Source organism: Pseudorca crassidens, chromosome 3 (assembly GCF_039906515.1).
Source record: "Pseudorca crassidens isolate mPseCra1 chromosome 3, mPseCra1.hap1, whole genome shotgun sequence".
NCBI classification, from domain to species: domain Eukaryota; kingdom Metazoa; phylum Chordata; class Mammalia; order Artiodactyla; family Delphinidae; genus Pseudorca; species Pseudorca crassidens.
The window spans coordinates 169,881,949-169,907,602 of NC_090298.1; the positions used below are offsets into that span (position 1 = coordinate 169,881,949).

Genomic DNA, 25,654 nt, shown 5'->3' on the forward strand with positions numbered 1-25,654 from the left:
CGAGACCCGTCTGCCCAGCCTCACACTGAGGGCGGGGGTCTAGACTTGGGTATCCACTGAAGCCCCCCAGCACTCGGTACATTTGTAGGATTCGACTCCAGCAGCGTGTCTTTGTTTCACAGTAAGACTGTAGTCTCGCTTTGGTTTCTCCCCACTGATCATCTACAGCACTGTTGTCCCACATATGGACAAAGTACATTAACAATTCGTAATCGGGCTTCCCTGGTGGCGCAGGGTTTAAGCATCCGCCTGCCAATGCAGGGGACACGGATTCCAGCCCTGGTCTGGGAAGATCCCACATGCCGCGGAGCAACTGGGCCCACATGCCACAACTACTGAGCCTGCGCTCTAGAGCCCATGTGCCAAAACTACTGAGCCTGCGTTCTAGAGCCCGTGAGCCATAACTACTGAGCCTGCGAGCCACAACTACTGAAGCCCGCGCACCTAGAGCCCATGCTCCGCAACAAAAGAAGCCACTGAAATGAGAAGCCCACACACCGCAACAAAGATCCAACGCAGCCAAAAATAAATAAATATTTTTAAAAATTCATAATCATTAATGATGTAAGGACTGATAGTTTTTCACGATTATTATAACGACACATTTCCCAATATTTGTGACTATGTTTTTGATGCTGCAGTGTGTTTTAAGCATAGTATTCCTCGGATAAGGGTGCCCCAACCCAACATTTGAAAACTATGCTCGCTTATCAGTTTAAGGAGCCTCAAGAGAGAAATAAAAAGTCAGCTTAGGGACTTCCTGGTGGTCCAGTGGTTAAGGCTCCACACTCCCAATGCAGGGGGGGCCCGGGTTCGATCCCTGGTGGGGGAACTAGATAACCGCATGCTGCAAGGAAGATCTCACACGTGGCAACGAAGATCCCGTGTGCCGCAACTAAGACCCAGTGCAGCCAAATAAATATTTTTTTAAAAAGTCAGCTTCAAACATCTTAAAAGATGTTTAAGCAGATCTTTGTTTTCACAGTAAAGCTGTTCATTAGTCTCAAGACTCCATGAGGCCTCTGACCACGTCTGTGTGTCTGCTAACGTGTGCCCGCTTCTCAGCCCTAATCTTGGAACAAGGTCAACAGAGTAAGATAGGTTGTTCTCTGAAAGGACAAGTGAAGGAATGATGCCACCCCTACCTGCTGAGGCCAAGTTCCTGAAGGTTCGAAGCCTCACATCTCTGTAGAGTTCCTCTGAACAGGACTTAGCAAAGCCCACTCTGCCCAGGTGAAGTCCGCAGCCACATCCTCAGAGACCACTGAGTCCTGAAACAGAACACATGTGTTAGAGCAACAAACCCACGTCCTCCAGTACAAGCAGGAAGGCTGGTGCAGCTCACAGCCCAGGGGAACTGGACTCAATCATGCTACGTTCACCCAAGGCTCTGTCGTCCTCCAGCTTCAAATCTAAGCCTTAGGGGTCAGACCTTTCCACTCTATCCAGAGTCCTCTTGTTCACTGATCTCATCACATCCCACAGATCTAACAGCACCTATGACAGCTTTTTTTTTTTTTTCCTTTTTTTGCCAAGCCACGGCAGCATGCAAGGTCCTAGTTCCCCGACCACAGACTGAACCCACGCCCCCTCAAGTGGAAGCATGGAGTCTTAAGCACTGGACTGCCAGGGAATTCCCCAAGCACCTCTGACATCCTGAACTTATTTCCCCAGCAGTTACATTGTGACCATTCCTGGTTTCTTTTGTCCCCATGTGCACTATGAAGAAATGCCAGAAATGCTCTAGAAATGAACCATGTCTCTGCATCAAGATCACCCATTTCAAATGACAACAACTATTTCATCTCCCTTTTCCTTGCCCAACACGGCTATCGGCACATGAGACAAGCATCAGATCTACAGAGGTGGTTAACAATGGGAAAACACTGAAGGACGGGGGAGGTGGTATTCTTTTTAATGCACCTCCCAAACTGTCAGAAACCCAGAGGGAAATTAGAACGACCACCACCAGTCTCGACTGGCCATCCTTCTGGAAGAACACTAGGCCATTAAGAGAACACAGGCCTACCCTGCACCGCAACGAAGAGTAGCCCCCACTCGCCACAACTAGAGAAAGCCTGCGCAAGCAACAAAGACTCAATGCAGCCAAAAATAAATTAAAAAATAATAAATTAAAAAGAACACAGGCCTATTTTCCCAATCGGAATATTATTTTGGAGAATTTTTAGTTTGGACGTAAGCGTTAAGTTTTGTGCAAATTAACTGTGAGGGAGAAGCGCAAAGCTCTTGACACTGAACCCAAGGCCCAAAAGAAGTAAACAACAGGATTCTGTGAATTCAGATCCATCAAATATTGACAGGAACATGAAAACACCAAACACCCGTCAAGGTAAAGGTCATAATGTCTGGCATCTGATCAAATATAAGACATTCGAAAAAGCTGAAATGTAGGGACTTCCCTGGCGGTCCAGTGGTTAAGACTCCACGCTTCTACTGCAGGGGGCATGGTTTCCATCCCTGATCGGGGAACTAAGATCTCACGTGCCTCCAGGTGTGGCCAAAAAAGAAATAAAAATTTTTAAAAGGTTGAAATGCAAGACTCATGGTGATGAGACACCCCAGCACTGACACCATGTTAAAATTAGAGAAGGAACTTTTATAATTGTCTTCTATATCAGTGATCCCCAACCTTTCTGGCACCAGGGACCGGTTTTGTGGAAGACAATTTTTCCACGGATGGGGGGGGTTCAGGCGGTAATGTGAGCAATGGGGACCGGCAGATGATGCTTCGCTTGCTTGCCCACCACTCACCTCCTGCTGTGTGGCCTGGCTCCTAACAGGCCCGCGGGTGGGGACCCCTGTTCTATATGACAAAAACCTTATATAGAGAAATGGAGATATTACTTTAAAAGACCCAAATCAAACTTCAGGACACGGAAACTACAACATCTTCGATGAAAAATATACTGAATGGAGGGACTTGCCTGGTGGTGCAGTGGTTAAGAATCCGCCTGCCAATGCAGGGGACCGGGTTCGAGCCCTGGTCTGGGAAGATCCCACATGCCGCGGAGCAGCTAAGCCCGTGCGCCACAACTACTGAGCCTGCACTCTAGAGCCCGTGAGCCACAACTACTGAGCCCGCACGCCTAGAGCCTGTGCTCTGCAACAAGAGAGGCCACCACAATGAGAAGCCCGTGCACCGCAACGAAGAGTAGCCCCCGCTCGCCACAGCTAGAGAAAGCCCGCATGCAGCAACAAAGACCCAACGCAGCCTAAAATAACTAAATTAACACACACACACACTGCATGGCATTAAAAGCAGATAAAATACTGCAGAAAAAAGAGAGGTGAACATAAAAGGATGGGTCTTTACTGCAAAGATGTGAACTCTGCAATAAAGTATCAAAAAACGTAGAGAGTATCTGTGAGCCGTGAAAGGACCCCTAACAACCAACTACACATGTACCTAGATTCCCAAATGAGAGAAGGAAGCTAGAAGAAAATCTTCTAGCTATAATAATCAAAATTATTGCTGAGAATTTTTCAAAGTGAATGAAACATATAAAGCCCATATCTAAGAAAGTTGACAATCACCAAGCAGAGGAAACAAGGAAATCTCCACCAAGGCTTGTCATAACTGTATTTCTCAACACCAGAGACGAGGGAATTCCCCAGCTGTACGGTGGTTAGGACGCCATGCTTTCACTGCCCAGGGCCTGGGTTCCAACCCTGGCCAGGGAACTAAGATCCCACAAGCCATGCAGTGAGGCAAAATAAAACAAAAACCAGAGATGAAGAGAATCTCTTCAAAGCACCCAGAGAAAAACAACATAATACACAGATGAACAAACATAAGGTTGACACGAGTTCTCACTGGAAATAATGCCAGTGCAAATACATTGCTGTAACATACTTAAAATGCTCAGAGCAAAACTGTATGTCACAGAAAATGTCTATACTAAGACGAAACACCTTTCTACACTATGGCAACTCAGTCAGACACACAAACGCTGAAAGAATCCATTCCCAGCAAACTGGCACTACCAGAAAAGGGAAAGGAAGTCTTTCAGGCAGAAGAGACAGGACGTCAGCTAGGATGGGAGATCTGTACAAAAGCTTGGAAGGTTCTGGATGTGTAGATACATGGACATAGATATAAGATGGAGGACTTCCCTGGTGGTGCACTAGTTAAGAATCTTCCTTCCAATGCAGGGGACACAGGTTTGATCCCTGGTCAGGGAACTAGGATCCTGGATGCCGCAGGGCAACTAAGCCCGTGCACCACAACTACTGAGCCTGAGCTCTAGAGCCCGCGACCCACAACTGCTGAAGCCTGTGCGCCTAGAGCCCATGCTCCGCAACAAGAAGCCACCACAGTGAGAAGCCTGCTCACCGCAACAAAGAGTAGCCCCCACTCGCCACAACTAAAGAAGGCCCACGCGCGGCAATGAAGACCCAACACAGCCAAAAAACAAACAAAAAAAAGCTTAGATGGTTTTTCATTTTTTTGTCATTTTAGTCTGAGAAATACTTGATTATTTCAATAAAACGCCGATATACTGGAGGGCTAGTATATATCTAGAAGTAAAACACATGACGACAGTTGCAGGAAGACCAAGAGAGTGGAAATGTCTTTTCTGTAGCGTTAGGTTTTTTCACTTCCTTTCCCGTTGGCTTACTTCCTTTTAAAGTTAGAACCGGTAATATCCTTTTTCCTCGTTTTCTCTACTGCTGTTCATTTGCTGTGAAGCCAGGGTAAGTGGCCCCTCATCTTGAAGAATGTCAACATGGGTGAGGGTCAGTCCTTTGACCCCTGGCTTCTGGCCCCATTCTCAAGGCCAACAGGTAGGAGCACCACATCTCTGCCATGAAGGTCAAGCTCAATTCGGGTGTCGACTCCCCAGGTGGCACTGCCACAGTGTGAAATCCTTGAGGGACCTGTAGATGCATAATCTACAATGCACCGATTTCTCCCCAACGTGAAGAAAATTTCTGATGTATTTGCAGTTAAGGATAAAAACAATTGGGACTTCCCTGGCGGTCCAGTGGTTAAGACTTCACGCTTCCACTGCAGGGGGCCCAGGTTTGATCCCTGATCGGGGGAGTAAGATCCCACAAGCTGCGCAGCACAGCCAAAAAAAAAAAAGGATAAAAACAAGACTGCAATTGCACTGCTGAACACACACACGCACACACCCCTGAAACAACAGAGGCCCCAAGAGCAAATGGATGAGTTAATCAGATGACTCACAGGTTCAGATACCAGCTTGCGTGAAACAGACGGGGCAAAGACAGAAAACATTTTCAATATGATATCAGTAGTGTATTACTGGGAATACCCATTGATTAAAAGTTCGAAAGAAGCAAAATTACACCAAACACTCTTTGGTGATAAATAGGAGAGGGCAGGGGCTTCCCTGGTGGTGCAGTGGTTAAGAATCCCCCTGCCAATGCAGGGGCCATGGGTTCGCACCCTGGTCCTGGAAGATACCACATGCCGTGGAGCAGCTAAGCCTGTACACCACAACTACTGAGCCTGTGCTCTAGAGCCCGCGAGCCACAACTACTGAGCCTGCGTGCCACAACTACTGAAGCCCACATGCCTGAGTCCATGCTCCGCTACAAGAGAAGCCACCGCAGTAAGAAGCCCGTGCACTGCAACGAAGAGCAACCCCCGCTCACCTCAACTAGAGAAAGCCTGCACACAGCAACTAAGACCCAACACAGCCGGAAAAAAAACAAAAAAAAAACGAAAAACGAAAAAACACAAAACTTGAGTAGCTGTATTTCACACAGAGCAGATTTCAGAGGAAGGAAAATTCTCAGAGATAAAGAGAGGCACGATATGATGATAAAGGCATCGATTCTCCAAGAAGACATAACAACCCTTAGTGCGTGTGCACCTAACAACAGAGTCCACATGCTAGAGACAAAAACTGATATGACTGCATCGAGAAATGGATGAATCCACTATTTAAGTTAGAGACTTCAATATATCTCTATCAGAAATGACAGATGCTGGAGGCAAAAAGCGAGTAAGAAGATAAATGAACTCAACAGTACCATCCACAACTGGATATAATTCACAACTATGGACGACGTCATCCAAAGACAGCAGCACACAGATCCTCTCAAGTGCACACGGGACCATCACCAACAAACACCATATCTTGGGCCATGAAACAAACCTTAATGAATTTAAAAGGAGAAATCACACTGGATGCTCTTAGGCCACAGTGGAATTAAACTGGAAATAACATAAAGGTAGCTGGAAAGTCCTCCAAGTACTTGTAAACAACAAACTTCCAAATAACAAATGGATCAAAGAAGAAATCTCCAGAGAAATAAAAAATATTTTGAACTTAATGAAAACGAAAATAACACTTATCAGAATTTGAGGGATGCAGGGCTTCCCTGGTGGCTCAGTGGTTAAGAACCACCTGCCCAGTGGTTAAGAATCTGCCTGGCGGGCTTCCCTGGTGGCACAGTGGTTGAGAGTCCACCTGCCGACGCAGGGGACACGGGTTCGTGCCCCGGTCTGGGAAGATCCCATATGCCGCGGAGCGGCTGGGCCCGTGAGCCATGGCCGCTGAGCTTGCGCGTTCGGAGCCTGTGCTCCGCAATGGGAGAGGCCACAACAGTGAGATGCCTGCATACCACAAAAAAAAATAATAAAAAAAATTTTTTTAAAAATCAATAATCTAAACCTCTACCTTAAGAAACTAGAAAAAGGGCAAATTAAATCTAAAGTAATCAGAAGAAAAAAATACTAAAATTTGGAGCAGAAATCAATAAAATTTAAAACAAGAAATTGGTAGAGAATATCAAGTAAACCAAAAGCTGGCTCTCTGAAAAGATCAATAAAATCATACACTAACTAGGAAAAAAATAGAGAAGACAGAAATTATTACTATCAGCAAAGAACTAGGTGATATCATTACATGTCTTATGGATGTTGAAAGGGTAATAATGGAATACTATTAATAACTATACCCACAAATTTAATAACCTCGATGGAATGGCCCTATTTCTTGAAAGACACAGCCTGCAAGAACTCACACAAGAAGAAACAGATAATCTGAATAGCCCTACATCTATGAAAGAAACTGAATGAACAATCAGTAACCTTCCAGGAACCTTGCTACACTGTTGGTGGCAATGTAAATTGGTGCAGCCACTATGGAAAATAGTATGGAGGGTCCTTAAAAAACTGAAAACAGAATTACCATATGATCCAGCAATCCCACTACTGGGCATATATCTGGACAAAACTGTAATTCAAAAAGATACATACATCCCAATGTTCACAGCAGCACTATTTACAATAGCCAAGACATGGAAGCAACCTAAATTTCTATCAACAGATGACTGGATAAAGAAGATGTGGTACACATACAATGGAATATTACTCAGCCATAAAAAAGAATGAAATAATGCCATTTGCAGCAACATGGATGGACCTAGAGATAGTCATACTAAGTGAAGTAAACCAGAGAAAGACAGATATCATATACCGCTTATATGTAGAACCTAAAACAGTAAATAAATAAAAGAAAATAAAATATACAAATGAACTTATTTCCAAAATAGACAGAGACTCACAGACATAGGAAACAAACTTATGGTTACCAAAGGAGAAAGGGGCGTGGACAGAGGGATATATTAGGAAGTTGGGATTAACATATACACACTACTATATATAAAATAAATAACCAACAAGGACCTACTGTATAGCACAGGGAACTATACTCAATATTTTGTAACAATCTGTAAGAGTAAAGAATCTGAAAAAGATATGTATGTGTGCGTGTGTGTGTATAAAACTGAATCGCTGTGCTGTACACCTGAAACTAACACACTATTGTAAATCAACTATACTTCAGTAAAAAAGTAAAGTAAAAAATAATATAATTACTAACCTTCCAAAACAGAAAACACCAGATCCAGATGGGTTCACTGGTGAATTCTACCTAACATTTAAGGACGAAATTAATTCTCTACAATTAGTTTCAGAGGACAGAAGCAGAGGGAATGTGCACTAACTCATTATATGAGGTAAGCATTTCCATAATAACAAAACCAGACAGGGACATGACAAGGAAACTACAGATCAGTCTCTCTCATAAACAGTGATGTAAAAGTCACAAACAAAGTATTAACAAACTGGGGACTTCCCTGGTAGTCCAGTGGGTAAGACTCCACGGGGGGCCCAGGTTTGATCCCTGGTCGAGGAACTAGATCCCACATGCCGCAACTAAGAGTTTGCCCGCCGCAACTAAGAAGACCGCATGCCTCATTGAAGATCCCACAAGCCACAGCTAAGACCCAGTGCAGTCAAAATAAATAAATAAATATTTTTTTAAAATATTAACAAAATTGGGCTTCCCTGGTGGCGCAGTGGTTGAGAGTCTGCCTGCCAATGCAGGGGACACGGGTTCGTGCCCCAGTCCAGGAAGATGCCGCGGAGCAGCTGGGCCCGTGAGCTATGTCTGCTGAGCCTGTGCATCCGGAGCCTGTGCTATGCAACGGGAGAGGCCACAACAGTGAGAGGCCCGCGTACCGGGAAAAATAATAATAATATTAACAAACTGAAGCCAGTAATATAGAAGAATTATACACCATAAGCAAGTGGTATTTATCCCAGGTATGCAAGGTTGGCTCAACATTCAAGAATCACTTCAGGGGACTTCCTGGATGGACCAGTGGCTAAGAATCCACCTTCCAATGCAGGGGACATGGGTTTGATCCCTGGTGAGGGAACTAAGATCCCACATGACACAGGGCAACTAAGCCCAGGCACCACAACTACTGAGCCCGCGTGCCTCAACTAGAGAGCCAGCATGCTGCAAACTACAGAGCCCATGTGCTCTGGATCCTATGCACCACAACTAGAGAGCCCGTGGGCCGCAACTAGAGACAAGCCCATGCGCTGCAACGAACGATCCCACATGCCACAACGAAGATCCCACATACGGCAACTAAGACCCAACACAGCAAAAAATCATAAAAATAAATAATTTTTAAAAATCACTTCAACGGTCTAAAGAAGAAAAATCACAGCATATCAAAAGATTTTTCTAAATCTGTTTGAAAAGACAAGACTGTGGAGATGGCAGTAAAAGGACCAGTGGTTGCCGGGGATCGGGGTTGGGGGAGGGGTGACTAGGAGGCGCACAGGGCATTTTTTAGGGCAGCGAACGTGTTTCGCAGGACACTATAAAGGTGGACGCATCTTCATCTAGACCCACAGAACATACATGCAAAGTCAGCTGTGGACTGTGGGTGGTGACGACATGTCACTGTAGGTTCATCCACTGGAACAAACACACCACCATCTCACACGTCCAAGGTTCTGTAGGCCGGCAGGCCCAATTTACCATGCGCCGTTAACTGCCCACGGGCATCTGGTAGCCCTCCTAGCAATACAGAGCAGTGGCGCACCACGACAGCTACTCCCTGGGCCCTGCTGGAGCCGAGGCCCTCCAGGCCCTGAGACCGGGCTGCTGGCCCCCAGCTGCCCTGATGCCTTGGGTTGCACATGCAGCACCACACAGGCTCACCCCTGCAGAGGCCTCCTTCCTGAACTGGCGCTGGCAGGACAGAGGTGAGCCAGAGCCCCGGCACCTCCCACGTGACGATGGTCTTGTGGGCCCACAGCCCAGGTGGCACTCAGGAAATACCCCAATACTCGAGCCACGTGCAGCAGATGCCTTGTGTTTAGATGCTTTCCGTGGAGCTGCTGGCCGCCTGGCTGAGGACTATTCGTTGCCCAGCCAGGGCAGGGGCAGTTTCCCTGAAGGGGCCTTTCACTGCATGTGGGTAGACAGCCCTGGCGAGGCTGCACAAAAGCATGGCAGGAATAGCTGGACAGAGCCCGGAAGCCCCCAGGGTGTCTCCCGCCCCTCTCCAATGCCCTGGGATTAAGCGGATTCCAACACTCTTCCGACCTCTGCTGTCTCAACTACATTACACTGCTTGGGCACTAGGCTTCTAAGCTTCACACTCAGACAAGTTCATATTCGATTAGATGAGATGAGGTGTGTCAGTCTTCAACCAAACATCGGAGGTGAATTACAGTAAAGAGGCTGGATCCATTCGTGATGGGATCTGTGGTCTGACTAGGAAGAACTTCCAGAGCCCCACCCTCTTCCCTGCCTGGCCCGGTCTATGCGAATGGATAAGGAGGCCCACGAGTGCCATGTGTCCTGTGCGTGGGAAGATCAAACCTCATAAACGCCCAGCCACGACGGAGGCCCCACCAGCTCTTCCTCTGGCCTCCTGCAAGAGCGTACACCTGCGTCCATCTCCCCACATTACCAACTATCTTCTGATCCTCTTGGTGCAAATGGCATCATCTTGACAACCAAGCCCATCTTGGGTGGGGGGCAGGGTTGATCCCCGTCCTATAGGGCAACCATAGAACAGAAGAGAAGATGTTTGGGGGCTGAGAAACAGGGGTCTAGTATGGGCAATTTGGAGAAGATGAGGCCGAGACATCCAAGTGTATACGATTTCCAAAGTTTTCAGAAGCACATGTCAGAGCAGAAAACCCTCGAGGCCACCCAAGTGGCTACTAGCAGTAGAATCAAGAAATGAACAGGGTGCAGCCCCATCACAGGGCCCTACAGACTAGCAAAAGTGACCAGACTGCCATCCCAGGGGCAGCTAACAGCACTGGGTAACGGAAAACTGACAGAATGCCATTTGCACTCCAAAGAAAGCACACAGAATTAAAACACAGTGACCCAGGGAGGCACACACTTGTCACTCACCCGACAGAGGAGGCCTGTCTGGGAGTCATGTTGAGCGGGGGCTGGTGTGAGGGATTCATCCAGGCCTTGGCCTGGCCGTCCTTCTGTGGATGTCCACTTTAGTAGGTTTAGGTGGGTCCCGCAATGGCTTATGCATTTTCTACAGACAGTATATTTGACAATTAAATCCTATGAAGTGGGGGCTTGGAGAGAAGATGGCAGAGTGGAAGGACGTTGAGTTCGCCCCCCTCATGAAAATACCAAAATCACAACTAACTGCTGAAAAACAACTGACCAAAAACTGCCGGAAGCTACCAAAAGTTACCCTACATCTAAAGACAAAGAAGAAGCCACAAAGAGACAGTAGGAGGGGCACAATCACGATGAAATCAAACTCCATCCCCACCGGCTGGGCAACCCACAAACTAGAAAATATTTACACTGGAAAGGTTCACACACAGGAGTTAAAGTTCTGAGCCCCACATCCGTCTCCCCAGCCAGGGAGTCTGGCATCGGGAGGGTGAGTGCCCAAACCAGCTGGGCTTGAAGGCCACTGGGGTTTGATCAGCAAATTCCACACGACTGGGGGAAACAGAAGCCCTACTCTTGCAGGAGGCACACAAGGTCTCGAGCACACCAGGACGCGGGAGGAAAAGCAGTGACCTCATAAGGGCCTGGGCCAGACCTACCTGCTGATGTTGGAGGATGTCCCGTGGAGGTGGGGGGGGGGGGGCGGGCGGCTGTGGCTCACTGTGGGGACAGAGACACTGGCAGTGTAAGTTCTGGGAAGTGCTCATTGGCGTGAGACCGCCTGGAGGCCAAGCTTTTCTCACTAAGACCCAGCCCCACCCAACAGCCTGTAGGCTCCAGTGCTGGGATGCCTCAGGCCAAAAAACCAACAGGGCGGGAACACAGCCCTGCCCATCCGAAGACAGGCTGCCTAATGTCTTCCTGATCCTACAGCTTCCCACTAAACACACCCCTTGACACGGCCCTGCCAACCAGAGGGACAAGACCCAGCTATACCCACCAGTGCGCAGAAACCAGTCCCTCCTACCAGGAAGCCAGCACAAGCCCTTCGCCAGTCTCACCCAGCAGGGGGCAGACACCTGAATCAAGAACTACAATCCCGGGCTTCCCTGGTGGCGCAGTGGTTGAGAATCTGCCTGCCAATGCAGGGGACACAGGTTCGAGCCCTGATCCAGGAAGATCCCACATGCCGCAGAGGAACTAAGCCCATGTGCCACAACTACTGAGCCTGCACTCTAGAGCCTGCGCACCTACTGAGACCGAGTGCCACAACTACTGAAGCTCACGCACCTAGAGCCCATGCTCCGCAACAAGAGGAGCCACCGCAATGAGAAGCCCGCGCACAACGAAGAGTAGCCCCTGCTCGCCACAACTAGAGAAAGCCCATGTGCAGCAATGAAGACTCAATGCAGCCAAAAATAAAATTAATTAATTAATTTAAAATAGAACTACAATCTTGCAGCCTGTGGAATGGAAACCACAATCACAGAAAGTTAGACAAAATTAGACAGCAGAGGAATATGTCCCAGACGAAGGAACAAGATAAAAGCCCAGAAGAACAACTAAGTAAAGTGGAGATAAGCAATTTACCCAAAAAAGAATCAGAGTAATGACAGTAAAGATGATCCAAGATCTCGGAAAAAGAATGGAGGCACAGACCAAGAAAATACAAGAAATGGTTAACAAAGACCTAGAGGATCTAAACAACAAACAGAAATGAACAATACAATAACTGAAATGAAAAATACACTAGAAGGAAACAATAGCAGAATAAGTGAGGCAGAAAAACAGATAAGTGAGCTGGAAGACAGAATAATGGAAATCACTACCCTGGAACGGAATAAAGAAAAAAGAATGAAAAGAAATAATGACAGTCTAAGAGGCCCTCTAGAACAACATTAAACACACCAAAATTTGTTCACATTATAGGGGTCCCAGAAGGATAAGAAAGGACCCGAGGAAATATTCGAAGAAATAATAGCTGAAAACTTCCTTATCACAAGAAAGGAAGCACAGAGAGTCCAGGCAGGATAAACCCAAGGAGGAACAAGCCAAGGCACATATTAATCAAATTTACAAAAACTGGGACTTCCCTGGTGGTCCAGTGGAGAAGACTGCACGCTCCCAATGCAGGGGGCCCAGGTTCGATCCCTCGTCAGGGAACTAGATCCTACATGCCACAACTGAGAGTTCACATGCCGCACTAAGGGTTTGCATGCCACAACTAAGAGTTTGCATGCCACAATAAAAGATGCTGCATGCTGCAACTCAAAATTCCACATGCCACAACAAAGACTGAAGTTCCTGCGTGCCACAAATAAGACCCAGCACAGCCAAATACATAAATAAATAAAGGTTTTATTAACTTACAAAAATTAAAGACAGAAAGAAAATACTAAAAGTAACAAGGGAAAAGCAACAAATAACATAAAAGGGAATCCCCATAAGGTGATAGGGTGATTTTCCAACAGAAACGCTACAGGCCCAAAGAAAGTGGCACAATATATTTAAAGTTATGAAAGGGAAAAACCTACAACCAACAATACCCTACTCAGCAAGGCTCTCATTCAGATTCAATGAAGAAACAGAAGCTTTGCAAAGAAACAAAAGCTAAGAGAATTCAGCACCACCAAACTAGCTTGACAACAAATGCTAAAGAAACTTCTCTAGGTGGAAAAGAAAAGGCCAAAACTACAAACAAGAAAATTACAAATGGGAAAGCTCACCACTAAAGGCAAACATACAGCAGAGGTAGGAAATCATCCACATACAAATATAATATCAAAACCAGCAATCGTGAGAAGAGGAAAGTACAAATACAGGATACTGGAAGTGCATTCGAAATTAAAAGACCAGCAACTGAAAACAATCTTGTATGTATATAGACTGCTATATCATAATTCCATGATAACCTCAAACCGAAAATCTACAATACATACACACACACACAAAAGAATCCAAATACAACACTAAAGTCAGTCATCAAATCACAAGAGAAAAAAATCCTACAAAACCAAATCCAAAACGATTAACAAAATGGCAATAAGAACATACAAATCAATAATTACCTTAAACATAAATGGATTAAATACTCTAACCAAAAGACATAGACTGGCTGAATGGATACAAAAACAAGACTTGTACATATGCTGTCTAAAAAAGATCCACTTCATATCTAGGGACACATACAGACTGAAAGTGAAGGGATGTAAAAAGGTATTCCACACAAATGGAAATCAAATAAAAGCTCAGTAGCAATACTCATATCGGACGGAACAGACATGAAAATAAAAGCTGTTACAAGAGACAAAGAAAGACACTACATAATGATCAAGGGATCAATCCAAGAAGAAGATATAACAATCGTAAATATATACGCATACAACAGAGGAGCACCTCAATATATAAGGCAAATGCTAACAGCCATCGAAGGAGAAATTCACAGTAACTCAATAATACTGGGGAAACTTAACACCCCACTTTCATCAATGGACAGATCATCCAGACAGAAAACCAATAAGGAAACATAGGTCTTAAATGACATGTTACACCAGATGGACTTATTTATTTTTTATTTATTTATACATTGAGTCTTTTTAATGCTTATTTATTTATTTTTGGCTGCAATGGTACTTCATTGCTGCATGTGGACTTTCTTTAGTTGCAGCGAGCGGGGGTTACTCTTGATTGTGGTGCACAGGCTTCTCATTGCAGTAGCTTCTCTTGTTGTGGAGCACAGGCTCTAGGCGTGGGGGCTTCAGTAGTTGTGGCACGCAGGCTCAGTAGTTGTGGCTCACAGGTTCTAGAGCACAGGCTCAGTAGTTGTGGCGCATGGGCTTAGTTGCTCTGCAGCATGTGGGATCTTCCCAGACCAGGGCTCAAACCCATGTCCCCTGAATTGGCAGGCGGATTCTTAACCACTGCGCCACCATGGAAGTCCCTAGATCTGATGGACTTAATTGATATTTATAGAGCATTCCAACCAGAAGCAGCAGAATACAGATTCTTCTCAAGTGTACATGGAACATTCTCCAAAATAGAATACATGCTGAGCCACAAAGCAAGTCTCGGTAAATTTATGAAACTGAAATCATATCAAGCATCTTTTCTGATCACAATGCTATGAGATTATAATTCAACAAGAAAAATCTGTAAAAGACACAAACACATACAGGCTAAATATGCTACTGAACAACCAATGGATCACTGAAGAAGTCAAAGCAGAAATCGAAAATACCTAGAGACAAATGAAAACGAAAACACGATTCAAAACCTCCAGGACGCAGCAAAAAGAGTTCTAAGAAGGAAGTTTATAGCAATACAGTTGTGCCTCAGGAAACAAGAAAAATATCAAACAACCTAACCTTACACCTCAAGCAACTAGAGAAAGAAAAACAAACAAAACCCAAACTTAGTAGAAGGAAAGAAATCATCAAGATCAGAGCAGAAATGAATGAAATTAGAGACAAAGTAATAGAAAAGATCAATGAGACTAAAAGCCGGTTCTTTCAAAAGATAAACAACAAAACTGATAAACCTTTAGCCAGACTCATCCAGAAAAAAATGGAGAGGGCTCAAATCAAAAAAACTAGAAATGCAAATGGAGAAGTTAAAACAGACACCACAGAAATACAAAGGATCATAAGAGACTACTACAAGCAACTATATGCCAATAAAATGGATAACCTAGAAGAAATGGACAAATTCTTAGGAAAGTACAATCTCCCAAGACTGAACTAGGAAGAAATAGAAAATATGAAGAGAAAAATCACAAGTACTGAAATTGAAACTGTGATTTAAAAACTCCCAACAAACGGAAGTCCAGGACAAGACTGTTTCACAGGTGAATTCTATCAAACACTTAGAGAAGCGTTAATGCCTATGCTTCTGAAACTATTCCAAAACACTGCAAAGGAAGGAACACTCCCAAACTCATTTTATGAGGCCACCATCACTCTGATACCAAAACCAGACAAAGATACCACAACAAAAAGAAAATTGTAGTCCAATATCACTGGTGAACACACACGCAAAAATCCTCAACAAAATACTAGCAAACCGTGGGAATTTCCTGGCGGTCCAGGGGTTAGGACTCCATGCTCTCACTACTGAGGGTCAGGGTTCGATCTCTGGTCAGGGAACTAAAACCCCATAAGCCATGCAGCATGGCCAAAAAAAAAAAAATACTAGCAAACCAAATCCAACAATACATTAAAAGGATCATACACCATGATCAAGTGGGATTTACCCCAGGGATATAAGGATTCTTCAATATCTGCAGATCGATCACTGTGATACACCACTTTAACCATCTGATCATCTCGATAGAGAAAAGGTTTTTAACAAAATTCAAAACCGATTTATGATAAAAACTCTCCAGAGAGTGGGCATAGAGGGAACATACCTCAACATAATGAGTCCATATATGACAAATCCACAACTAACATCACACTCAATGGTGAAAAGCTGAAAGCATTTCCTCTAAGATCAGGAACAAGACAAGGATGTCCACTCTCGCCACTTTTACTCAGCATAGTTTTGGAAGTTCTGGCCATGACAATCAGAGAAGAAAATGAAATAAAAGAAAAAGTAAAACTGTCACTCTTTGCAGATGACATGATTCTATACATTGAAAACCATAAAGATGCTGCAGAAAACTACTAGAGCTCATCAAGGAATTCAGTAAAGTTGCAGGATACAAAATTAATACACAGAAACCTGTTGCATGCCTATACACTAACAACAAAAGATCAGAAAGAGAAATTAAGGAAACAGTTCCATTTACCATCACATCAAAAAGAATAAAATACCTAGGAATAAACCTACCTAAGGAAGCAAAGACCTGTATTCTGAAAACTATGATATGCTGATGAAAGAAACTGAACATGACACAAACAGATGGAAAAACATACCATTTTCTTGGATTGACAGAATCAATATTGTCAAAATGACTATACTACCCAAGACTATCTACAGATTCAATGCAAGCCCTATCAAATTACCAATGGCATTTTTCACAGAACTAGAACAAAAAATTTTTTAATTTGTATGGAAACACAGAAGACCCCCAAAGAGCCAAAGCAATCTTTGGGTCAACAAAGAACGGAGCTGGAGGAATCAGGCTCCCTAACTTCAGACTATACTACGGAGCTACTGTGATCAAGACAGTGTGTTACTGACGCAAAAACAGAAATATAGATCAATGGAACGGGACAGAAAGCCCAGAGATAAACCCACGCACCTATGGTCAATTAACGTACAATAAAGGAGGCAAGAATATACAATGGAGGAAACAGTCTCTTCAGTAAGTGGTGCTGGGAAAACTGGACAGCTGCATGTAAAAGAATGAAATTAGAACAATCTCTAACAACATACACAAAAATAAACTCAAAATGGATTAAAGACCTAAATGTAAGTCCGGACACTATAAAACTCTTAGAGGAAAGCATAGGCAGAACACTCTTTGACATAAATCGCAACCGTATTTTTGATCCATCTCCTACAGTAATGAAAATAAAGACAAAAATAAACATATGGGACCTCATTAAACTCAAAACCTTTTCCACAGCAAAGAAAACCATAAACAAAAAGACAACCCACAGAATGGGAGAAAATATTTAGAAACGATGCAACCAACAAGGGATTAATCGCCAATATTTACGAACAGCTCATGCAGCTCAATATCCAAAAAAACAAACACCCAATCAAAACATAGGCAGAAAGGGACTTCCCTGGCAGTCCACTGGTTAAGACCTCGCCTTCCAATGTATGGGGTGGGTTCGATCCCTGATCGGGAAGCTAAGAAACCACATGCCTCGTGGCCAAAAAAACCAAGGCATAAAACAGAAGCAATATTGTAACAAATTCAATAAAGACTTTACAAATGGTTCACATCAAAAAAAAAAAATCTTTAAAAAAATTGGCAGACCTAAATAGACATTTCTCCAAAGAAGACATACAGATGGCCAGAGGCACATGAAAAGATGCTCAACATCGCTAATTATTAAAGAAATACAAATCAAAACTACGAGATACCACCTCACACCAGTCAGAATAGCCATCATCAAAAAGTCTACAAATAGGGCTTCCCTGGTGGCGCAGTGGTTGAGAGTCCGCCAGCCGATGCAGGGGACACAGGTTTGTGCCCCGGTCTGGGAAGATCCCACATGCCGCAGAGCTGCTAGGCCCGTGAGCCATGGCTGCTGAGCCTGCGCGACCGGAGCCTGTGCTCCGCAAAAGGAGAGGCCACAACAGTGAGAGGCCCGTGTACTGCCAAAAAAAAAAAAAAAAGTCTACAAATAATAAATGCTGGAGAGGGTGTGGAAAAAAGGGAAGCCTCCTACCCTGTTGGTGTTAATGTAAACCTGTACAGCCACTATAGAGAACAGCATGGAGGTTCCTTAAAAAACTTAAAATAGAGCTAGCATATGATCCAGCAATCCTACTCTTGGGCATATATCTGTAGAAAACCATGCTTTGAAAGAATACGTCACCACAGTGTTCACTGAAGTACTGTTTACAATGGCCAAGACATGCAAGCAACCTAAATGTCCATCAACAGATGAATGGACAAAGATGTGGTACCTATATACAATGTAATTTTTCAGCCATTAACAAGAATGAAATAATGCCATTTGCAGCAACATGGATGGACCTAGAGATTGTCATACTAAGTGAAGTAAGTCAAACAGAGAAAGACAAATATATGATAACACTCATATGTTGGATCTTATTTGAAAAAAATGATACAAATGAACTTATTTACAAAACAGAAACAAACTCACAGATTTCAAAAGCGAACTTATGGTTACAAAGGGTAAACCTGGGGGGTGGGATAAATTAGGAGCTTGGGATTAACATACACACAGTACTCTAACACAACAATGTAAAGCAACTATAGTCCAATAAAAATTAATTTTAAAAATACACACACTACTATATATAAAATAGATAACCAACAAGACCACCGGGAACTCTACTCAATATTCCATAATAGGGCTTCCCTGGTGGCGCAGTGGTTAAGAATCCGCTTGCCAATGCAGGGGACACGGGTTCGAGCCCTGCTCCGGGAAGATCCCACATGCCGTGGAGCAACGAAGACCCAACGCAGCCAAAAATAATAAAATTTAAAAATATATATTCCGTAATAAATGGGAAAAGAAACTGAAAAAGAATAGATATATGTATATGTGTAACTGAATCACTTTGCTGTACATCTGAAACTATCACACTGTAAATCAAATACAGTCCAACATGAAATAACTCTAAGTATTACGTATGGAAGATCCACAAAGAAGTTGAACCAGAGAATAAGCTTATAATCAGAGTATAGGGGTTTTGGTAAGTTTCCAGAAATGCGATACAAAAACAGATCTTGGTGCATTGTGAATCACTAGTAACAGCAGCTAAAAGACATTTTGAGAGGATAACCTAGACCATTAAAACTAACTTTAATGGCACCTTTTCAATTTGTTAGAAATTTTAACTCCTAAACTATGTCTGGGAAATAATACCAAATTTATATAGGGATCTCTACCCCGGGTTCCTGGCACAGAGCTCTTAAAACCCTTGTAAATTCCTAAGCGATAAGTGCACCAGGAGCATCTTTCGTTCTGTGGAGGCAACTGGGTGGGCTCCGGGATGGGGCTGGTCAGCAGAAAGGCTGCGGCATGATTGGAAGCTTGGGCTTTTTAGCCCCACCCCCCAACCTCCAGAGAGGGGAGAGGGGCTGGAAACAGTGAATAAGTGATCACGCCTGTGTGAAGAAGCCTCCTTAAAATCCCAGTAGCAGGGGGTTCTGAGAGCTTCAAGGTGAACACATCCACACCAGGAGGGTGACACACCCCAGGTCCAGGGGCACAGAAGCTCCTGCACTCGGGACGCTCCCAGACCTCGCCCTGTGTATCTCTTCATCTGGACGTCCGTGTGTATCTTTTATCATATGCTTCACTAAACTGGTAAACATAAGCAAATGTTCCCCTGAGTTCTGAGAGCCACTCTAGCAAATTAACTGAACCTGAGAAGGGGGTTATGGGAAACTCTGATCTGTAGCCAAGTCAGACAGAAGTTGTGGACAACGTAGGGACCAACTACCTTCGATTAGCATCTAAGGTGGGGGGACCGTCCTTAGGGACTGAGCCCTTAACCTGTGGGGTCTGACACTGTCTCCAGGTGGACGGTGTCAGAACTGAGTTGGGTTGTAGGACACCTGGTTGGTGTCACAGAATTGCTGGGTCTGGGAAACCCCTATAGCTCTGGTGACCAGAAGTATCAGAAGTGAAATGTTCTGTGTGGAAGTAAAACAGACCAACACAGTGCGGACAGCTGTAGTTTCTTCCAAGGCAATCTCTAATGAAGGACATAAAATGATGTTTTTTTTCTTTTCATCCGCACCACTTGGCTTGCGGGATCTTAGTTCCCCGACGAGAGATCAAACCCGGGCCCCCTGCAATGGAAGCTCGGAGTCTTAACCGCTGGACCGCCAGGGAAGTCCCTGAAACGATCATAAAGGGAAAATTATAAAGTGTTACCGAACGACATCAATGTAGAAAGAAAGAGAGAGTACGTGTTCTCGGAAAAGAGACACAATGCCATCACGATAGCAACTCTCCCAAACAGATGCAGAGTGTTAACAAAATTCCATTACATCCAAAAACTAGGTCTGGTTTTTTGCTTTGTTTATGAAAAACGACTTCTAAAAACTGAAATGAGAGCCAAATGTCTAAGAATAGCCACGTTTCCTACAGAACAAGGTGGAAGAACTTTCCCTAAAACACATCAAAGCATTTAAGTCTGGACAGTAGTTGGGGCCACACAGCATTAGCAGGAGGAGGGACTCACAGACCTGGGGAAACAATGGACATGGGGCAGGAATCTCCTCCAGCGCAGGACAATCGGCTGTCTACGGGAGGTGGGGTAGGAGGGTGGGTAACACTGTCAATGTCATGTATAATAATCCATTTAATGCAGATTTTGGGGGGTTTTCTTTGGCCGAGGCCCGAGGCATTAGGGATCCTAGTTTCCTGACCAGGGATCGAACCCGCACCCCCTGCAGTGGAAGCACAGAGTCTTTACCACTGGACCGCCAGGGAAGTACTTTCAGAAGTTAAAGGCAAGTGTCCCACGACTTCTGTATACAGATTTTTCTTAGATAAAGAAAATAAAAAAGAAGCTACAAAGGAGGAGATTGACCTGTTAACCTTGAGTTCACTCACCACAGAATAAAGGGGATGAAAAGATAAACCACACATGGGGAGAAAATATTGGCAGTGCCTGCAAACGAAAGAGGATTCATGCCCAGAGCATCTAAAGAAAACTGAAGAAATCAATAAACATACAAATAAACACATCACACAGAAGATGAACCACCACACCCTCATCCGGTAAGAACCCTACGTAACCACAAAGAGACCCCGGCTCCCACTCAAGGTGGACATTTATTGAGGTCACTCAGCGATGGGGACCACAAGGAAGAAATAAACAGCGGGGCAAGAATACACTCCAGACACGACCAGCATTTTCTGAGTAAATTTAAACTTATCCATAAGCTACGAAGCCACGCTTTTTTCTCTGAAGTGCAGAAACTCAAGTCGCATCTCGCACTTGGAGATAAAAACAAGAATGACTGTCGCAGCATTGCTAACTAATCAAAAAATGCACTTGGGGAATTCCCTGGACATCCAGAGGTTAGGGCTCTGCGCTTCTACTGCAGGGGGCCCAGGAACTAAGATCCCACAAGCCATGGTGCAGTCAAAAAAAGAAAAAAAACACTTGGAAGAACCCAGGCAGCAAAGGCACTGGAACACATGAGTCAATGGGGAGAGCTGAGCCTCAGACACCAGCACGTGTGAAACAGACTGGGGCTGAGAAACCCCAGAGAAACTTCTGTGTGACATTACTGGTGATTTACGAACTAACGTTCACTTACTGGAAACTGAAGGGGCAAAATCAGACGACACACTGCTTGGTGATAAGAGATGGTAAAGGTATGAATAATAACAAAGAATCAGGACAGAGGTCACCTTGGCAACAGGAGGGAGAGAAGATGTGGGAGAAGCACAGGAGGTGCGGAGATGCCAACAGGTACCAGGGCCTACCTGTACACCTGGGGGCTGAGTCCACAAGTGTTTATATTGTTATTATTAATGTTGCAGCAAAACAGAAAGAAGCAAACGGGCTTAGGCACAGACCAGTCAAACGGGCCTGAAAGAGATAAGCAACCTTGGTTATTCTGTAGCTGTTACTACTAACAAACACCTGTAGCTAGACTTGTCCTTCCCAAAGCTGATTACTCTAGGAATCCACATGAATTAACACTCTGCACCTGGCACTCTTCTCCCCCTACACTCCCTTGTAGCGCTCTTTATTTCACAGGCCTATAACTTCAGGGATACCAGACCCGGCTGCCAGGCTGCCTAACGCCAGCTGTGACCACTTTGAAATAATGCAAGAAAAAAATGCAAGACCTTCACAACTTTGATCCTTATCACCCACCCCAGACCGAGAGTCCTGAGTATAAAAAACTTCTCTCTACCCTCTGGAGGGGGCACAGCTCTTGAGGCGCTAGCCTACTGTGTTCCCCCCTTTGCCTGGCAAAGAATCCAGCTATTCTTTCTTTTCCTCAAAACTCTCTCTCCATATTTCTGTTCCGCATCGGTGCACAGAGAGCCAAGATCATTTTGGCATCATTAACTTAATGCAAAAGTCACACGATTTAAGAGCAGCCCCACGGCAAGCACAGCACACCTCAGAGAGGACACACTACCCCCAGCACTACTGGAAGTGGGTCCCCTCCCCTCATGATCATGGCATCAACAGCTCCTCCTGTGGTAGTTCCATGGTCTGGAGGCCACCTGCATGGGGTGAGGGGGCAGCAAGACCCCAGGGCACCTCCCTTCACCTCCCTCGCAGGCTCAGCTTTGCGCTCAGCTTGTCCCCCACCCCAGGTGATGCCCCTGCTTCAAGCTCCGTGGGCCATTTACAGGAGACAAAGACCCTCCTCCCAGAGTGGGAATGGGAGCCTGCAGGATCCCTGCTTCCACCTGTGCTCACGGATAACGTAGAGGGAAATTCTAGGGCACTTTTACGGTTTTAATAACTGGATCCTGCTTATTCCTTTCAGAAGACAGGTATTGAGGCAGGCTGGGACCTGGGACCCTTTGCTGCAGTGCTTGCACCTGGACAGCCATCTCCTCCACCAACAGATGCAAAGAAACGCTAAGGGACTAAAAATAACTGCACGCATGCGCAGTGGGGGCAAATTAAGAACAAGATACAAAAAGGCCAAAACCCAATTGCCACTTCCGAGGTACGGGAGCAAAAGCAGAGTCCTGTGCATGATCCCCGCACACTGCACCACCAAGGGGATGGCCTAGACCATCCAAGCCGCCCCTCCGGCCCCACGCACCCACCTACCCCCACCCTCACCCCCTTTAAGGGACCAGCCCGCCCCTCCTCCTGCATCCAGCAAAGGCACCAGTTACTTGTTCTCGCTCCCTCGTGCTGTAGCAGGAACCTCAATAAAGCCTTGCCTGAACTCTTCACCTGGCCTGATCAATTTCTACTGATTAAGGGCTCCAAGAACCCAGGTAACAGTTATCAGCTAATACCCTCATGGTAACACAGTGTTTGTAAATTAATCAGAATTGAACACTAGTTGCTTTTACAGGTCACATTTTACAGAATTTTCATTCATCTGAATGCCACGTGTTAACAGGAAATGGAACAGGACCACAGCGTCAGGAACTCTGTACCTTGTATGGAAGAGTCACTATTATTTTTATAAAGACATGAATCCACCTCTTTGTTGACCTTATTTCAGTGTACTGTCAAGTTTATCAGTGTAATAGCCACTTATCTTACCAGCAAAAGTGAGTTCAGCAATAGAGGGAGTAATTGCAATCTATGACGGACCACCGGCAAACCCAGAGAAAAATGAAGGGGCGCTTACTATTATAGGGAAAAGGAGTAGTTTGGAGGGGCTGTAATAACCGAGGAGTCCATTGGAGGAGCTGGGCGTCCAAAATATGGAGGCTTCTCAGTGCCTGGGCTGTCCTGGCCCAGAGAGGTTTTCTTCTTTCTGCTGGGTAGTAAGATGCGCCTTCCCGTTGGAGATGTAGAGGGTGGTCTCTACCTGTTTGGAGTAATTGATGAAGCTTGGGGAGAGGGAGGGGGACGCAGAGAGCTCTCCCTATAGACCCATTTCCACTCCAACTTTAGCTGAGCTTTCTTCAATTAATTCCGCAGAACTTTCTGCATTTTCCCCACAACTGCAGTGGAAGACAGGACATTCCTGAGACCCTTCCCAGAACACGAGTCGAAACAACACGCTCCGCGCCAGGAGACCAAGAACAGACCTGAGGAACTTACTACTCTAAGTGGAAAGAGAGGGGGAAAGGAGCCGTTATTTTACCTTTACTGAAAACTGAGGCCAGAGTGAAAGCAGAACCGTCAGGTCCAGGGTGGGTCCCCTGCAGACACCCCAACCGCCCTCCCCAAGTCCTGTCCTCCCTCCGACCCCACCCAGCCAAGGACTCGGGGAGGGACCCCCGTGTGGGGACGGGACAGGACGCCAAGACCCCACCCCGGGGCGGAGGACTTATTGGGGTGGAGACTAGCAGGGGGAGCGGGGAGGGAGACGCGGGGCCCCGTCAGCTTCCAGCGGGTTCTTTGCCGGTTGGAACCAGCCCCTCCTGGTCTCCGGCCCCAGCTCGGGCACTCACCATCTCCTCCTCGCTCTGAGCTCTCCCCGGCGTCACGCCAGCGGCCCCGAGACTTGGGTAGGTGAGAGCGATGGGGAACGTACACCTAGGATACCATGGGCCGAGCGCGCAAGAGCTCGGCGTGCTCACGAGCTCAGCGTGCGCACCAGCGCTGCTTAAGTACAAGAGCCACGACAACACGGGCCGAAATTGCGCCCGCCCCAGACCCTAATTGGACGGTGCCCTGGGCCCCGCGCCCTGATTGGACGGAGTTCGGGACTCCAGCCCTGATTGGAGGGTTTCCAAATTCTTCCCTGACACTTGATTGGGCAGTTCTCCGGCCCCTACTTACAGGTGAGAGGTTAGTCCTCCAGGCCCCGCCCCCGCCGTTCCTAATTGAACAGCATCACGGACTCTCTGGGAACCCGAGCAAAAGGCCGGCTGAGGTCACGTGTTGTCTGCCTCAGACGGTACCTACGTGGCCTCCTTCCCGGGACGGGTCTCCGAGCGGAAACCCCTCCCTGCAAGGAGGACTCGCCGTCCGCCCCTTGTCCGGAGCGGGGACTGGAAGGACGAGAATGGGACAGGGCAGGGGGTCCTGTTGTGGTGACCTTCGGGGTCAGGGGTCGGCCCGATGCGAGGTCATCCTAGGCCTGTGCCCTTTAAGAACAAAGACTCAGTGACGTCACCGCGTGCAACGAAGGGTCAGGTTCCGTCCCACAGGTGACCTTTGACACGGGGAGGGCCCGCCTTCCATCCCCTTCCCCATCTCTTGGGCTAGAGGTCAGCAGCCCTCAGCCAGGGACCTTTGCCCCGTGGGAATTCGGACCCCCAGTCCCCAGACTACGTGCAGGACTGGTCTTAGCACAGCCACAGGTGTGAGAGGCCACAGACCTCAGCTGTGCATTTTACACTACAAGGAAATTTATGTCAGATCAGGCTTTAGTCAGTCCATGTGAAATTTGAAACGTTAAAAGCTATTATTTCCTTTTTCAGATTATAGAGTGATGGTTGCACAGGTGAGCGACATACAAAAAACAGTGAGTTTTACACTTAAAAGAGTGAACGGGGCTTCCCTGGTGGCGCAGTGGTTGAGAGTCCGCCTGCCGATGCAGGGGACTCGGGTTCGTGCCCCGGTCCGGGAAGATCCCACATGCCACGGAGCGGCTGGGCCCGTGAGCCATGGCCGCTGAGCCTGCGCGTCCGGAGCCT

General features: G+C 45.9%; 1 long non-coding RNA gene across 1 annotated transcript in view; it reads right to left on the bottom strand.

Annotated features, from left to right (window-relative positions):
• LOC137222667 (uncharacterized) overlaps nt 1-24,654 on the bottom strand; it is a 57,016-nt gene extending 32,362 nt beyond the window's left edge. Inside the window, exons 1-2 of the long non-coding RNA XR_010942535.1 lie at nt 24,464-24,654; nt 1,146-1,271 (exon numbers count right to left, since the gene is read on the bottom strand). This is a non-coding gene — a long non-coding RNA (uncharacterized lncRNA). The remainder of the gene's footprint in view (nt 1-1,145; nt 1,272-24,463) is intronic.
• Nucleotides 24,655-25,654: the final 1,000 nt, after the last annotated feature.